Here is a 17,844-nt window from a genome sequence, read left to right as displayed (position 1 = left end):
TGGACACTCACGAGCAAAATGACCTGGCTCGTGGCAGTTGAAACAACGCAGCATGCCTTTATTGAATCCCACCTTCTTGTCAGCATTCATGCCCCAGTTGCTCTTCCCCATCTTCTTAGCAAACTGCTTGGCCCTAAAGACAGCCATAGCAATCTGCCATGTGATATCCATCTCCTCCACGTCTTCTAGATGAATCTGATCCAGATCAGCAAATGACAGCTGAGGTGGAAGCTCTCCAGCTACGAAAGCATTGTAGCCCTTAACAAGCCCAGTGGCTAGAGCCAGATTTTCATCAGTGTCCTTTGTGTTTGAGGAAGATGCTACAACTGGTACATTTGGATGGGGAACAGCTTGTGGAGTGACAAATGGTTGACTTTGTGGACTGGATGATGCAGCAGCAAAGGTTTGAATCTGAGGTTGTTGAGCAGCAAACACATGGCCTGAGGAAGTCATGATTGAGGAGAGAGCATTGTTGGATGAGATTCCAAGATTCGCAGTAGAGTACGAGTTCACATGGTTGATTTCTCTCTACTTGTCATCAATATCACAAGCTTTGATGATTGCCATGATTTCAGCAAGAGTAAGGCGGTTTAGATCCTTGGTCTTCTTAATCACAGCAACATTCATATCCCATGATCTAGGAAGAGCACTTAGAAGCTTCTTGTTAATCTCTGACTTGGTTAAGAAAATCCCAGATATATTCATGTCGGTGGTGAGAGTTGTGAACCGTTGCAGCTGTGTCTCAAGAGTCTCTCCGGGAATGTAGTTGAACATGTTGAACTTTTGTCTCAACATGTCCTGGCGACTCTCCTTCATATCTTCATTGCCCTCATATACCTCAATTAGGGCTTCCCACAAATCCTTAGCTGATGTGTACTCTCGGAAACCTTCAGCAATATCAGGAGATAATGCCATGGTTAGAGTGGCTAAAACCCTTTCCTGTTCTTCCACTTTTTCAAACTCCTCATCTGTGTAGTTTTCAACAGCCTTGTCAATCACCTGTCCTCCAACTGTAATAGTGATTCTGACAGGTCCTCTAAGTATGCTTCTCCAGACTTTAAAGTCCTTCATTTTGATGTACTTTTCAATTCTATACTTCCACTCAGGGAAACCATCTGCAGACATCAATCTTGGAATGCGCGTAGTAGTGCCCATGACAGTATCAAGTTCGTGAAAATGAGTTTGACTTTGAGATTCCATTTGAAATTGAAGCAAATTAAAATCACAAAGGTGTTTACGGTTGATGATGATTACGACCGTAAACTGAGTTTACGGTTGAAGGTTTACGACCGTAAACTTGGTTTACGGTTGAGCAGTTTACGACCGTAAACTATGTTTACGGTTGATGAGTTTACGGTTTCTACGTTTACGGTTTATGTGTTTACGGTTAATGAAGCTTGGTTTACGGTTTTTGAAGATTCACAGATTACGGTTCTTCAAGATCTTGAGTTTACAACCGTAAACAGGGTTTACGGTTGGCAGTAAACTCCAAGAAAGCCTTCAAAAAAACGTTTTTGCAATTGATTCAGTTCCTTTAACCACTAAAACACTAAAACCAGGCTCGAACAATAAGAATATCAGTTTAAACAGCCCAAAAATTGATTGAATGAAGCTTTGACACCGGTTTTTGCTCTGATACCAATTGTAAGGTCTTGAAAAGGATCTTTACCAATGATCAAGCAACAAACAATCACAATAGAAGAGGAAGAAGAAAAGAAATCGAGCTTGCACACGTTTATATTCAGAAAAACGTCAGGTACAACTCGATGGAACACTCTGTAAACGCAATGGCATCAACAACCACACAATGACCTACACCTCCACTATTTATACTGAACAAGACCGGAAACAGGGTCTACGACCGTAAACTCGGTTTACGGCCGTAAACTCTGTTTACGGTCGTAAACATACTTTCTGAACAAAAACACTTAAACAACCCACAAACTGTGTTACAGACTCATACTGAACATAATACAATGAAAGCCTAGACCAAACCATTTACTGGACCCTTCATTTAAAGATTTAACAAGACTTCACGTTATTTTGAAAGTATTTGGTAATTCTTAAAAGCATACGGAAACACTTTGTGTGATTATTATCACATGCATTTATTAACACAATTTATTATTGTGTTAAACTTGTATTCCCCCCCCCCCCTAAAAAGCATTTAAAACCATTTCAAAAGGTATATTATAGGGGTATGAACTCACTTTGATACGCGGTGATTTGGGCAGCGTTTCGTTTCCTGGAAAATAGTTTGTTTGACGAAAAACCGGCTCAAACCGGGTAGAGTTTCGACAGGATAGAGGATGAATTCTCGAGAATTCCGGGGCTCCAGGGCTTGCTTCGGGCTTTAGACGTGATACCGGGGCCTTCGGGGGTCGGGAGAAAGTTTACGGGGCTAAAATGTGAATTTTGGGAAGTTTTGGGGTGAAATAAGGGTGGAATCCGAGAGGTCTCGCATGGCTTTTATAGGCCGAGGCCTCGGTCCGAGTCGGACAGGAGGGTGGTACACGAGGCGAGGGTTCAGACAACAGGCTCGCAGTGGCAGTCTCGGATTGGGCCATGCTTCGGTCCAATAGGAGGAGTACACTAGGCGAGGAGGGTGTCCGAGGAGCATTCGCGGGGTGTCTCCTGCGAGCCTGTCCGAAGCTCAGTGGACCGAGGAGTTGGTCCAATCAGAAGGAGACACGCGAAGCTCGGTCCAACCAGAGGATGACACGTGGAGGGCTCGCATGCGAGGTGACGTGTCCGAGGAGTGACTCAGCGAAATTTCCCGGTTTTCAATATTTTCTTGATTTTTGTGCCAAAACTTGCGAAAATCATAACTTTCGCATACGAGCTCCGTTTTGGCGTTCTTTATATGCACGCGTAGGTAAAATCATACTCTACGACTTTTGTTTAGACTTCGTTGGCTAATTTTGACTTTATTTTTAATATTATTATTTTAAACAGACCGGGACGGGAATCCGTTAAAAATTCATAACTTCTTCATCCGACGTCCGTTTTTGTCTGTCTTTTTATCGTTGTGCTACTTTTGACGAGACCTTCGATTGTCGTTTAAGTTGCGTCGGCTAAATATCGATTGATTTATATTTTGAATTTTTAGCTCTCTACTACTAAACCGAAACTTCGAAAAATCATAACTTCCTCATACGAAGTCAGATTTTGACGTTCTTTTTATGAACGTTCTCGGTTTAACATATTTTACAACTTTCATTTAGATTGTTAAGGCTAAAAATCCTTTTATCGAAAATTCGCTTTTTACACTGAACAGTGTTTTGCCGGTTTTACCGCAGATTTTCGATTGGTCATAACTTCTTCGTTATAACTCAGATTTCAGTGTTCTTTATATTTTTGGAAACCTTGTTACAAACTCTACCACTTGGTTCATCCCAATTACGATTATTGATCAATTTATTTTTGACCAAAATTTGACTGGTGTCACATTAGGCCTCTGGTATCCCGTAGGGAATGACTTCAGCCTACAAGCTTTCACTAATGCGGATCATGCTGGATGTAGATTGGATAGAGAAAGCACTTCCGGTGGCTGTCAATTTCTTAGCGGAAGAATCGTCAGCTGGTCGTCAAGGAAACAAAACTATGTCTCTTTATCTACCGTAGAAGCTGAATATGTGGCCGCAACCATCTGTTGTTCGCAAGTCTTGTGGATGAAGACACAACTTATGGATTACGGATACAGGATGCTGTAGATAGCGATTTACTATGACTCAGAGAGTACGATAGCAATTTCCCACAATCCAATTCATCACTCCATGACGAAGCACATTGAATTACGGTATCATTTAATTAAAGACCACATTCTAAAAGGTAATATTGAATTGATTTTTATTAACACTCATGAAGAGATTGCTGATGTTTTCACAAAAGCTCTTGACTCTACAAAACTCAACAGTTTCTTACAAATGTTAGAAATTATGAATCCGGACCCTCAGTTCTTTTTGAATTGATAGGTACCGCAGACCATCTCTGGTCCCCAATGCGGTCCTAATAAAATATATCTATCATACATGGTTTCAGTATACCTTGTGTACCGCAACCATATATCATACCTATATTTCTACAGTTATTATTGATTGTTATTTCTGATTGTGTTCAAGTGTTCTTCTCAGCTTCTTCTACCGCAGTTATCTTACCATTCATCCGCAATAGAGTCTTAATCCTCCATGAAGTCTCAAACCGCAATCACAGTGATTGAACTTTCAATTATTTCATAAATTGTTGAAACATTGTGTTCTATTTAATGATCCTTCATTAAATAAGAAAAACATTCTCAAAAAATATTCGTTGTGTAGCATATGATCGTTTCAGTTCTTCTTTTCAAGTAAACCTTCTGTCAGACCTATTTTAGGTGTGATACCAAAATAAAACAGTTTCCAATAAAAGAAATCTTTTTCCTTAAACTGTCGTTTCCCTTTTACCCCAAGATGTCAAATCCGTTACAAACTCCACCTTTATTCAACGGACTATCGCCCCTCACCACACGTTCTTCAGATATGGGGTATTGGGCCTGACACTTCATTAAATGCCACTTTTTTGGAAAATTAACAAAAAAAACTTTTCGTTAAATGATTTTGTGGCTGATAATGATTCTCTTAATTTAAAAAAATAACTCAAAGGTTTTTTATCTTTAACCATTTTCCTTTAGGGTAAAAACAATGATAATTTGAAATCCGCCACTATAAAAACCCTCTTTTCTTCCCAAGAAAGTTTTACGCTTTCTGATTTCTCTAAGGCGAACTTCATCTTCTTCACCTTCTTGCACTCCCAATTTTTCTGCAAGTTCTCAAATCTTTTATCAAAATGGTGAAATATGGCATTTCCAAGAAACAATCGAGGACCTCAGCATCTGTTCAACCAACTGCTTCCGACTCTGCTACAAGGAACCAATCGCCTTCAATTGCATCTAGCAATTTTAGGGCAATCTTCGATGATCAATCTTTCTATAATGATTAAATCCCTCATGATAAAGTTTATCTCCAATCATCCATTGTTTGGACCTTTCGACTCATTCACTGATGTGGTTCCCATCTCAACTCTGTTCAAATGTGCTTTCTCAGCGTACCGACCACTCAATAATCTTCAAGAAGTTCATCTGAACTTGGTGGATGATTCATTGGTCATTTTGACCAAAGACCAGTTTCTCACTGCAATCAATCTTTTGGTGCATCCCTCAACCAAGTTTTTCTCCCCAAGTGTATCAGACATTCTCTCCACACTATACTACATGGGATACCAAAAGAAGCTCAAGGGCATAGGTGAGTTCAAGAAGAACTAGCTGCCTGCAGTATGTCAGTTTGTGTGCCACTTTATGATCCGCAGTCTGTCAGGAAGAACCGGAGTTTTTCTCTAAGGAAAGTCCAAGAGAAAACCCCACAGAGCTGACATTTGCAAGATTTTGGGCTCTCTGCATTTCAGATCTTCATTCCGACGCAAAGATCAGCATGGGCAACGATATCAACTTCTTTATCACACGTGATCTCAAAAGGTACGCACCCTCTAAAGATCAATCTATCTCTGGACCAATAAGACGTTTACCCATTCATATCTTGACTACTGTTGGACTTGAGACCAAAGAAGTCACATATCATATTGAGGCTACGGAAGGTATTGACCCATACCTCTCTACCCCGCCTCTTTTCAGTCAGAATATACTAGCCTCTACTGACCCCACCAATCCAGAGCATACCACAGCTCCATCTTCCACTACTTTATCTCATTAACCCTTAGCTAAAAGGCAAAAACAGTTAGCCTCATCCATGCAAGGCCCCCGCAACATTGTCAAAAAACATGCAACTCCAAAGAAAAGTAAAGCCCCCAAGAAAGCTGAACCAACCAAGAAAAGGAAGCTCAAACACGTTGTGTCTTCAGACGATGAATCTGATCCCAATAGATCTCCTGCCTTTGAACATGAAGATGAGTCTGATGATGACTCCGTACCAATCACTATCCTCAAGAAAAGGAAAACCAAGCCCTCTAGCCAAATGCGTGGCCGGACAGATACCACAGCCCCTCAAAAGGATCCAGTAGTCGTCGGGGTTGCCGCATACCTATTCTCTTCAACCATTCCTGACTACTCGGATACAACAAGTGTATCTACTTCATCCAAACGTGGAGACTCTCCCACAACTAAATCCCAAGAGGATTTAATTGGTTCTTCTCGCCTAAGGTCTCCAGGGCTTCCAAACTTCATTTCTTTAAGGAACAGGAGTTGTGCTCCATTATAGACCTTGTAATCTAAACACTTGATACACCTTCCCAACCGCAGGGCAATTCTTCAACCCATGCCAGAACGGAGCCGAGGCCAAACTTGACCACGGGTCAAGGAGACCGAGGAAGCTCCGGATATCCTACTCTACTTACATCTAATACAGGTGGTTTAGGCACGGTGAGCACAAATGTATAATGATCCGTGAACCCGAGGGATACCTCGGTGCGATATCAAGGACTTGACGGTTATGAATCTGATGATACCTTTGATCGAGATTGTCCCACGATCGAGTCTGGTATCAAAAAGTTTGAAGCTTTTCGAAGGGAAATACAAGCAAGAAGGGATCAGCAATCTAAACAACTTCAGCTCAAGAAGCAGGAAATTCAGTTGGTGGCAAAATACTGGGCAGATGCAATCAACAACGCCAACACCGTAACCAACATCATCAAAATTCAAGACTGGATGACCGCATTGGCTGAGACCATCCGCAAAGCTCAGTCCCTTCCAGATGGTGCAGGTTCATCCAGGACCCCTCCAACAACTGCTGCTCATGACTCTCAAGATGACGGAACCGCAATCGAAGTCATTTCCGGGCCTACTTTTGGCTTTGATGACTTTGATATGAATGAGGCCAACCAACTGGAACGATTAGATGAGGTGATGATGATCTTTGATGAAGAAGAAGAGTCGAGCGGATCACATCATTCTACTTCAAAGCCCAAGGAGAAGAAGAAGGAAAAGAAGTTAGCCGTCTCAAGAAAAGAATTCTTGAGTTTGCAAGATAAATTTGAGAAGATCCTAGCTGCTGTAAAATCTACTCAACCGCAACAAGAAAATATGCCTGGACCACAGTCTCTCCATGACCGCATTGAACGACTTAAAGCCAGAGAACCCCTTGCTACAAAAAGAATCTATCTTAAAGTTGAAATGGGTATTCGAGCCCTTGATACCAACCGTAAAGCTGATCATCAACAATTTTTGGCAACTGCGGAGCGCCTCATCTATGAGGTATCCTAAATCAAGACACAAATTCAAGCGATAATTGCAGATCAGTCCACTCAATCGAAGAAACTTGTGGATGAAACTCATAATGCATATGAGTCCACCATTTCAGTCCTGCAGTCCACTATCAACAGCCTACGTCGTTCTTTGACATCCAACTTTCATGGTCCGGAAATCTTGCGCCTCACCAAGGAGATCTACAAATTGGTTTTCAACACCGCAATCCCAAACAACCAACAACTTGTTGATGCACTAAAGGCTCAATTCGATGAAGTTTGTGGAAAAATTGATGGTCTTAAGCAATGGATTGAGGAGGAACCCGGTGCTCCTTCCTCAAGAGGGGGAAGTGAAGACCATGGAGCAGACCACATTTCACCTTAACAATCACATCCGCATCAACATTGACAGACTCCCATCCACCTTGGTCAGCATCCAATATTTTCAACACTTATCACTCCACACAAGGCTCCTACCCCGCAACCTTCTCCGCAACCATCTCCACAAAAGAAAACTCATGTGCACTCTCCTCAGAAAAGCCCAATTAATTCTCCTCATCAGTCTCTAGTTCAAGATGATCAACATCTTTCTTCACAGCATCTACAGACTTCCCCTCATCTCAAAAACTTAGTCCCAGAAATGTCATCCGAAAACTCCTACGACTCTCCCAAAACCAAACAGAAGAAAGCTGACTGGAGAGCAGCTAAATTTGCAGAATTAATTTGGAGAGATCACGGATTTGACATTACTCTGGATGAATCCCTTGTCAATTCCTGGGTTAATCCCATCCGAAGATTAATCGATGATGACTACAAGCCCTATCTTACCTTTGCGGAACCTCCCGCAGACGGTTATTGGGACATTCCCATCTCTCCCAATGCAAAGTTCTTTACAGTGTTTGAATTGTTTGACCCCAACCTCCCAGATTATCAAAGGTTGCCACTAGAGTTTGAAAGACTTAACAGATTCCATGCCAAGCATGGATCTGCAATCGAGAAAATCTGGTCAAACAACAGACCCACCGCAGTCAAAAACTACAAGCCCGGAAAATTCATGAAAGTAGAATTCATCCAATATACCCTCACCAGAAGAAATTCAGACTACATCCAAACCCAAGCTAATTTCCCTTGCATGAACCCGGAGGAAATCTTCCTGATTGCAAAGGTATTTCAGAACAAGTCTAAAAAACACCCAAAGATGAAGACTGCGTATGAAAGGGCCTGTACCTTTCTAAAAGAGACTGTGTGTGACTTTGCAAGAATGGATGCGGACATCCACCCAGCACTTGCTCAGAAGTTCAATCTTCCTCCTCTTGAACTAGCTTTGGTCCTGACTGAAGGCTTTCAAGAAAGATCCCTTGGAGCAACTAACTTCCCAGATCTTGGAGTCATTTTCAAACGCTTAAATGATGAAACAAAATACTTCATTCCAATGATTGCCATGAACCTCATGACCCGGAAGCAATTAGAGATCACTCAAACTGCAGTCAACAAATCAAAACACACAACTGCTAAAGTAAAGTTTGAAATTTCAAGGAGAATTGCGTGGCTGAAGGAAGTTAGGAAGTTCTGGTGGATTCTCATCAAGTTTCTCAAGTTCGACACATGAAAGGGAATTTGAAGAGGTCACTTAGGGGGAAATTGTTGAAACATAGAAGTGACCCTCTTAAACTTAATCCAAACCGCAGCCTTTCTCCTATTCACAACCACTTTCTCATCAGCAGTCAAGTACCGCAACCGCCGTCATCGTCATCAACACTTAGTCTTAGTCTTTTATCTGTTTTTCTAAATGTACTTTCTTTTATCCAATGTGCCTTGCGTGGAAACTTTTAACAAATAGGACTTCCGTAATCTTCGAGACTCTATAAATAGAGTTCTCTTATTCTGAATGAAACACATCTCTCTCAAGTATCTCTATCTTGAATATCATACTCTCTCTACTCTCTCATCTCTAAAGATCTTTAGCTTATAATATTTATATCGATATCTCTTTGGAGCAAGTCAGCTTGACTTAATCAGTAACCTTGATCACACTTACTAACTTGGATTGTCTGCAATCCTTGTTAAGAATCAGCTTATAGTGTCTTCTTGATATAATACTTGTTGTCATTTCCTTATATATCCGCACCTAATTATCAAACTATCTAACTCTAACTTATTATTATTGTTGAGCTTTATGATCCACTTAGTTAAACTTCATTCCACATTATTACTAGTTCTAACGTTTGTTCAAGTGTGTTACTCAAGTTTTTCTCTCAACACCAAGTGTTGCACCTCAAATGGAATCACACAACACCACCAAAAATGGAGGAACTTGAGAGGAGGTTACTTGCACTTCATAAAATCGGCTTTCCCTCTTGTAAGCTTACTTAGGGCACGATTTCATGAGCTAGAGGGGTTCTTATATAGTGTGGCTTAATTATGGTTACACAATGCAAACCCTAATGTGCATGACCTTCTATATTCCTCATGCTCCATGGGTTTAAACCACCATGGATCATCCATGGGTGACCACATGGGTTTAGCCCAACACAAAGAACTATGGATCATAATCCCACGTTATAAGAATGAATGATTTACATAATCAATCCCCATATATTTAATTAGTCTCTATTGATCACAAAATTAATTCTTTATCAATACTAATTAAATAATATGATTTCATATTAATATATTAGAACTTATAATATATTAATAAACCATAAACAACCTCTTCTCAATAATCCATCCTTCAGATTTTTCCGGTGCCATGCAACCCAAATGGACCATGCTACTCTCGGGTCAAGTACATACCAATTATAGTTATGGACTTAGACACTAATCCAACAGTTCTTCCCGAGGACTGCCAGGAGTGCCTCCAGAGAGGCAGGTTGAGTTTCATATTGATTCGGTGCCGGGTGCCGCTCCGATAGCGAAGGCACCATACTAGTTAGCACCGCCCGAGATACAGGAGCTATCTACGCAACTTCAGGAGCTGCTAGACCGAGAGTTCATCCGTCCGAGCAGTTCCCCGTGGGGAGCTCCGATCCTGTTCATCCGTCCACACAAGATGTGCATTGATTATCGAGAGCTGATCAAACTAACAGTGAAAAACCTTTATCTGTTAGTGAGGATCGATGATTTTTTCGATCAGCTACAGGGTGCGTCTTGGCTTTCCATGATTGAACTTCGGTAGGGATACCATCAGATGAGGTTCCGGGATGAGGACATACCGAAGACAGCTTTCAGGACTCGGTATGGGCATTATGAGTTTGTGATGATGTTGTTTGGGCTCATTAATACCCTATCAGCGTTCATGGATCTCATGAACAGGGTATGTAGACCGATGTTGGATTGGTCGCTGATCGTTTTTATTGATGATATCCTGGTCTACTCCAAGACCAAGGAGCAACAAGAGCAGCATCTGAGGGAGGTATTGGAGACCCTGAAGGCGGAGAGGCTGTATGCCAAGTTCTCTAAGTGTGATTTTTGGCTACGGGAGGTACTGTTTTTGGGGCACATCATCAACCAGGAGGGTATTTCGGTTGATCCAGCTAAGGTTGAGGCAGTGATGCAGTGGGAAGTACCAAAGAATGCTTCCGAGATCCATAGCTTCTTGGTCCTAGCAGGCTATTATCATAGATTTATCCAGTATTTCTCTAAGATTGTTGTGCCCTTGACCCGCTTAACCAAGAAGAATGTGACATTTCGATAGCGTACGGATCAACAGTTTGCTTTTCAGACCCTGAGATGGAGGTTATGTGAGGCTCCGATTCTAGTACTACCCGAGCGGTTAGATGATTTGGTGGTATACTGTGACACATCGATTTCAGGGTTAGGTGCGGTACTGATGCAGAGGGGGCACGTGATAGCTTACGCCTCGAGGCAGTTGAAGCCTCACGACGCAAATTACCCCACTCACAACCTGGAACTGGGGCCAGTGGTGTTCGCCCTCAAGGTTTGGAGGAATTACTTGTATGGAGTGAGGTGCACCATCTGTACTGATCACAAGAGTTTGAAGTATTTGATGAATCAGCAGAACCTCAACATGCGACAGAGGAGGTGGTTGGATGTATTGAACGACTATGATTGTGAGATTTTATACCATCCCCGGAAGGCCAACGTGGTGGCCAATGCTTTGAGCCACAAGGCGGCAGGTTCCCCGATTGGGAACGTTTGTTTGAGGATGACTGTGATCTCTCCATTGTTGGATATGATGAAGGAGGCTTAGGTCGAGGGGGTGAAGAAGGAGAACTGGAAGATAGAGCAGATTCAGGGATAATATCCTTTGTTTGTCAATGATAGTTGCGGTCTATTGACACAGTGTGGTCGAGTGTGGGTACTGGTGACTGGAGGAGTGAGACAGAATATATTAGAGGAGGCACACAAGTCCAAGTTCTCTATACATCCTGGGGCTACGAAAATGTATAGAGACTTGAGATTGAGTTATTGGGTGACCCTTCATGAAGCGGGAGATCGCCTGCTTTGTGGAGCGGTCCTTGGCATGCAGAAAAGTCAAGGCCGAGCATCAGCGGCCTCATAGCAAGGTTTAGCTGCTACCCATTCCCATGTGGAAATGGGAAGAGATTGTTGGATTAGATGTCTAAGCCCATAACTATTATTGGTATGTACTCGACCCGAGAGTAGCATGGTCCATTTGGGTTGCATAACATCAGGACAATTTGTTAGGATGGAGTTTTGAGAAGAGGTTATATATGATTTATTAATATTTTATAAGTTCTAATATATTAATATGAAATCATATGATTTAATTAGTATTGATCAAGAATTAGTATGGAATTAATTTAGTGATCAAAAGAGACTAATTAAATCTATGGGGACTAATTATGGTAATTGGTTATATTTATATGTGTTGGGCTTATGATCCATATTGGTCTAAGTTTATGTATGGATACATAAAGAGTTGGGCTACATGAACCATGGATCATAAAACCCATGGGTATGGATTTGAGTTATACCCATGACTCTTGGAATCCTACATATAAATATAAGCTCCATAACCTAAAACCGCCACTTCTAGTTCTTGGAGTTCATGGAGGTGTTTTTGGTGCATGGAAATTCTCTCTCAAGAGTCACCTTTGTCCTAGGTGAGTTGTGATTCCATTTGAGGTGCAACACTTGGGGCACTAAGTTCTTAAAGGCCAAAGTCTTCCTAGCAACATGAACAACATCAAGAGGTATGTCTAAAACTTGTCTTATTATACATATGTTATTTGTATGCTAGTTATAGGCTTAAAGCTATGGAAACCACATGCATGTATAATTAGATAAAACATAGATCCAAAGCTTTTAGAGTTGTATGTGCACCATAGGATGTTGTAGTATACTAAAACCCAACAGTGGTATCAGCGCCAGGTTGTTTTCTATTATATTTGATGCTTGGTTATTTTTTCAAAGCTAAAAAATTGTTTTTTTGGACTCTGCCTGATCACCACGAGGTAGTAAAAATTACCACGAGGTGGTGACGGGTCTGGCAGATTTTTGGATTTCTTGGCTTAATTTGGATTTGGATAATTACTATAAAATGTTTTCTTGATAAAAATTTGATTTTATGTTGTGAAAATAATTATCCTCGTCCAAATAAAATATAATTGTCATAGTTTCAAGATTTTATTAGTTTATGTAATAGACTAATTTCTTGTTACTAGTTTATATGAATTATCTTGTTATTATGAGTTTAATCTAGATCATGGAAAAATTATTTGATTATTTTGTTAATTGGAATATTTGATCTTAATGGTTTTTATGAACTCCATACCTTGTCCTCAAGTTATAGAAAATGAAGAGTTTTTCCTTTTAAAAATTCATTAAGATTCATGGGTTATAAAAAAAATGAAAGGTCTTATTTTAATGTCATCATAAAATAGTTTTATGTTTTCCATAAGTTGTCCTCAAGTTATGGAACTTGAAAAGTCTTCCATAAAAACCATATTAAACTCATAAGTTTTGGAAACCAATAGTTTTTGAATTGTTCAAAACTTACCCTCATGTTTTGGAATTTGTAAAGTTACCCCCCCCATGTATACTTTAATTCCAACCCTTAGAATTTTAATAGTTTAAAATTCAACCCTTATACTATTATAATATTATAGGTTTAATATTTATATATATGTATAAGAGTAAGTCAGTCTTACCGTTAGTAGGCCTCGTTCACGAAGTCGATCTATAAGGGGGGTCGTTAGCCGAACGGGTATGACAGGACATTAATTCTCCCTTCATTAAAAGTATAATGATAAATATAAAGTAATTAAACTTTATTAAATTCCCAATCTTAGTTACTTTAGGAAAATATGAATTTGGTGCTAACCCATGGAATTGCACTTTGCACCTTGTTAAGTCGTTAGTGGAGCGTGTGTGGTTAACCATAACACTAATATGGGACTGACAATGTGTCGCAAAGGGTAGCTTGATGTTAATCATAAATCAACGGAGCGTGTGTGGTTAACCGGCACATTTATTAGGTGGTTGTAACACTAAGTGTACCAAGTTAATTTGCATGGTTATTCACTCCTTGTTTGTGATCCTCGGCATCGCAGTCACAAACTTGAAGGGCACAATCGAGATTTAAACATGCCATTGAATAGCTCAATGAATCTCAAACGATCCAAGAGTTTCAATTCATTTAAAACCTAATGTTAAATTTCGTTTTTCATGGTGGAAATTGGTAAATCGTCATTTACCTACCTTCAAAATATTTTGTAGCTTGGATTACCGCATCCCTCTTTCGAGTTATAAAATATTATGTTGGGTCCTAGCCTTAATATTTCATATTAGGTGTTATATTAAGGACTTAAATCAACTAAACTTGAATTTCTCCCTCATAGATGTCTAGTTATGACAACTATGGTCTTTCATATCCTTTTGGATAAAGCTTTCCTAATGAAGATGATATCCTAAATGGCGATCAAGGTGAAAGATTAATCCCTTTGTTGTGCGTTAATGGGACTGGAAATCATACTTCACTTCCTCCACCTCCTCCAATTATTCTCCCTAACCCACAAGTTCTTGAAAAGTGCAAGGTCACTCAACCCCAATTGGCAAGCAATGTCTATATGTGCTCACATCTTTGAGATGAATTCACATATTGACAAGTTGGGAGAGTTGGGTGTCGAAGTCTCAAGGAAGTTGGTTGTTCAATGGGTTCTTCAATCACTTCCTAAGTCATATAGTGGGTTCTTTAAAGGACTACTATGTGACAGATCACGACATGACCCTTATCGATCTTACATATTTGCTTGTTGCTGCTGAATCAGCAATGATTTGGAGCACTGGTAAAGCAAATTTGATTGGAAGATCTACTTCCCAAACTTACATGGACATTGAAAATCGAAACATTGGAAGTCCAGAAAAGTCTTCTCTTCCCAATAGAAAGGGATTGGCCATAGTCAACCCGGTTGACCAAATGGTAAAGAGAAAAGGCTAAGTCTAAGATAGTCCCATGTACCATTACCAAAGAGTCCATATGTTTCTATTGCCAAAGGAAGGGGCATTGGTTGCGAAACTGCCTTATTTACCTGAAAGTTCACTAGGATGGTAAAAGTCAAAAATTTGACTATGCTTCAGGTAAATTCCACTATCTAACTCTGTTAAGTTCCTATTTGGAGATCTGTATTACATGACGTGACTAGGTCGGATTTTCCTGTTTTGTACAATCGAAAAAGGAGAGGAAGCTTAGAAGAAGAGTATGCTGAATATTGATCGTGAAGATGGATTTCGATCGCATGATTCGAAGATCAGAATTTTGAGCTGCTTAACAGTTATGATAGATTGCTTCGGAATAGATAACAACATAGTTTTCATATGTGTTTGCATTGTAAGGATAAGTTTTTCCACAATTGTTTTAAATAAAAGAAAAAATTTTGATTTTATTTATTTTAAGTATCCTTACAATGACATTCGTGAAAATTGTTATTTACATGTTTCCATTGATAGCAATATTGGAAAATAGATTTGATTATTTCGTTTGTGGTAGTGTCATAATTTACCAAATAAGGAAAGATTCTCATCAACCAAGTTTCAGTTGGATAGAAACATGGGATCATGCAACTTATATTGTATGATGAATGAGAATTTTCATCTTTGGGAAATTAACACTAATTCCTTGTTCACATGTATATGTGAGTCAAGTGGAGGAATAGGAGATCGGGTACACTTTGTTGTGCGCTGATCAGGTCCACCACAAAGAACGATAAGGCTATCCGTCATGATTTACTAAAGCTTAGTAAATATGATTGTGCTTATAAGTTTAAGTATAATTATGAAACATGTTGGATAAGGTGTCTAAGTCCATAACTATTTCTGGTATGTACTTGACCCGACCCGGCATGGTCCATTTGGGTTGTATGGCATCATGCAATTGGATAGACTAAAATGAGAGAAATAACAGTTATGGTTTATTAATATATTATAAGTTGTAATATATTAATAATATTAATTAATTAGTATTGATCAAGAATTAATCCAAATTTAATTAAGTGATGAAAAAGGAGACTAATTAAATATATGGGTTGATTGTGTAAATCACCCATACTTGTATAGTGGGCTAGATGCTCCATGGATTATCTAGTTGGGCTAAGGTCCATAGGATGCTCCATGGATACTCCATGGGAGTTAAAAACCCATGGGTCATGGAAATGAAGAGCCATGTTACATTAGGGTTTACATGGTGTAACCCTAATGCAACATACTATATAAGCATGCTTCTAGCAACCAAAATCGGCTACACACTAGTGAGAAAAGAGGGCAAGGGGTAGAATCGTGGAATCAAGTATTAATCAAAATCAAAGTAAAACGAATGCAGATTGAACAAATGATGTAAATAAGATCTGGTTTCTGGTCATTTATGCTTTCAACATTTACAGAGAAAAATAGACAGGTTCTGTAAAGGACTCTTATCTAACTCTAGTAAAGTTCCATATTTATAGGAACAGTGAAAGCATACAAAAAGTACTAAGGCATTGACTCTTAAGCTTCGTACGAAATACACCTTAGTAAATAAACTTAACAAACATACGAAGGGTACAAAAGAATTCGACATATTACAACTAAATTAGACCCTTACAATCTCCCCTTTTGTAATAATGTCGACCTTCGTCAGTTCAAGAGTATCTGTATAGCATACAGCATAACCCTTCGAATCTCAGTGAACCACGAGATAATCTTCTTCATCTCCTTCTTATCTCCTTCGTTATTCTTCTTGCAGCTATTCATACGAAAAATGAAATTCGTATATTGGGATGTTGTGTATCTTTCCACTTCGGAAGCTTGAAATAAGAATCTTTTAGCTTTTCCATTTTTATCCTTCCCAGCAAAGACCAAACCAAACGGCTTCAAACAAATTTCCCCGTCTGCATACTTCTTCAAGTCAGGTTGAGTTAAAGGAAGTTTCATTGGCACTTTTACTGTCAATCCCTTTGCAGTAGCTAACTCAACATCGGTAAGTGCTAAACACTCATAATAGTTGTCAATAAAAATCTTGATGTGAGCCAGCCCAAGTCGAAACACTTCAGGATCTGTTTCTCGAAGATATGAAGCATCTTTATCCTTTAACAACAATGGAACTTGTTTTAGATCATACAAGTTCATCAAAGGAAAATCTGCCACTGATAAATCACAAACTTGCCCATTTGCCCTCGAAACAATGAAGCGAAGATTTTGCATCATATTTTCGAATAACACATCCCTCTTTATACTTATCACCTTCTTTATCTTCACTAGTGACCAAATTTCCTCTGGAAGCTTTCCAAGTACAACATGAAATCTGATCTTCATGTATGTGTACTCATCATCATTGTCAAATTTCTCAGCTATTTTGTACTGAGCCATAATAAACATCATCTCATTAATAGGAAAATCCAATTGGCTCATGTCTGTGTTGAGAACAACATAGCTCTGCTTCGGCTTCTTTTCCAAAGCATACATATGATTATATGCAACTTTCGACTCTATCGTTTCATAGTTGTAATGCTTTGAAGGATCACCCTTGTTCATTCGAGGTGGATCGTTTGCACGAAGTCGCATTATGCTTTGCACAATTCGTAGCTTTTCAACATCAGCCTCTGCTTCAGCTTTCTTTTCCTCCTTTGATTTTTCAACCACAATCGTTTTGACTTTGTCTTTAACTGAGGAATTATCAACAACTTCCTTAGGCTTCGAACTGCTGCCACCTTCCCCAATCACAATTCCTTTGGAAATTGGTCTTGAAATTGGCTTTGTTGAAATTGTCATTGTTGTCACAACTATCGAAGTAACTGGCCCAGCTGTTGACATGATTGGTTTTGTTATTGGAATCTTCGAAGAAAACACCATTCCAACAACCTTTGCATCTGCATGAAAATCTTCACCATTAGCCTTCCTACCACCAATATTCTGCTCTCCCCCTTGCACCCCTGTGTAAACAGGTGGGGCATTCGTTGGAAGAAGGCTCGAAATGTGAGAAAGAGGAACTAATTGCTTGTGAAAAATGGCTTTGAAATGGATGAACTTCTGAGACAAAAATTTCGGAGTAATCAACGAAGATGAAACTGATTTAACAGTTAAATCTTTTAGCTCCTTCAGCAGCTTGAGCACTTCCATAAAACTTTGATTTTCCGTTGTAGAAAGTTGAGTAAGTTG

The sequence above is a fragment of the Lactuca virosa genome, chromosome 1, assembly GCF_052849685.1.
Source record: "Lactuca virosa cultivar CGN04683 chromosome 1, Lactuca_virosa_CGN04683_v6, whole genome shotgun sequence".
Lineage (NCBI taxonomy): Eukaryota > Viridiplantae > Streptophyta > Magnoliopsida > Asterales > Asteraceae > Lactuca > Lactuca virosa.
The sequence above is the reverse complement of the archived record's forward strand: the minus strand, read 5'-3'. Positions refer to the sequence as shown.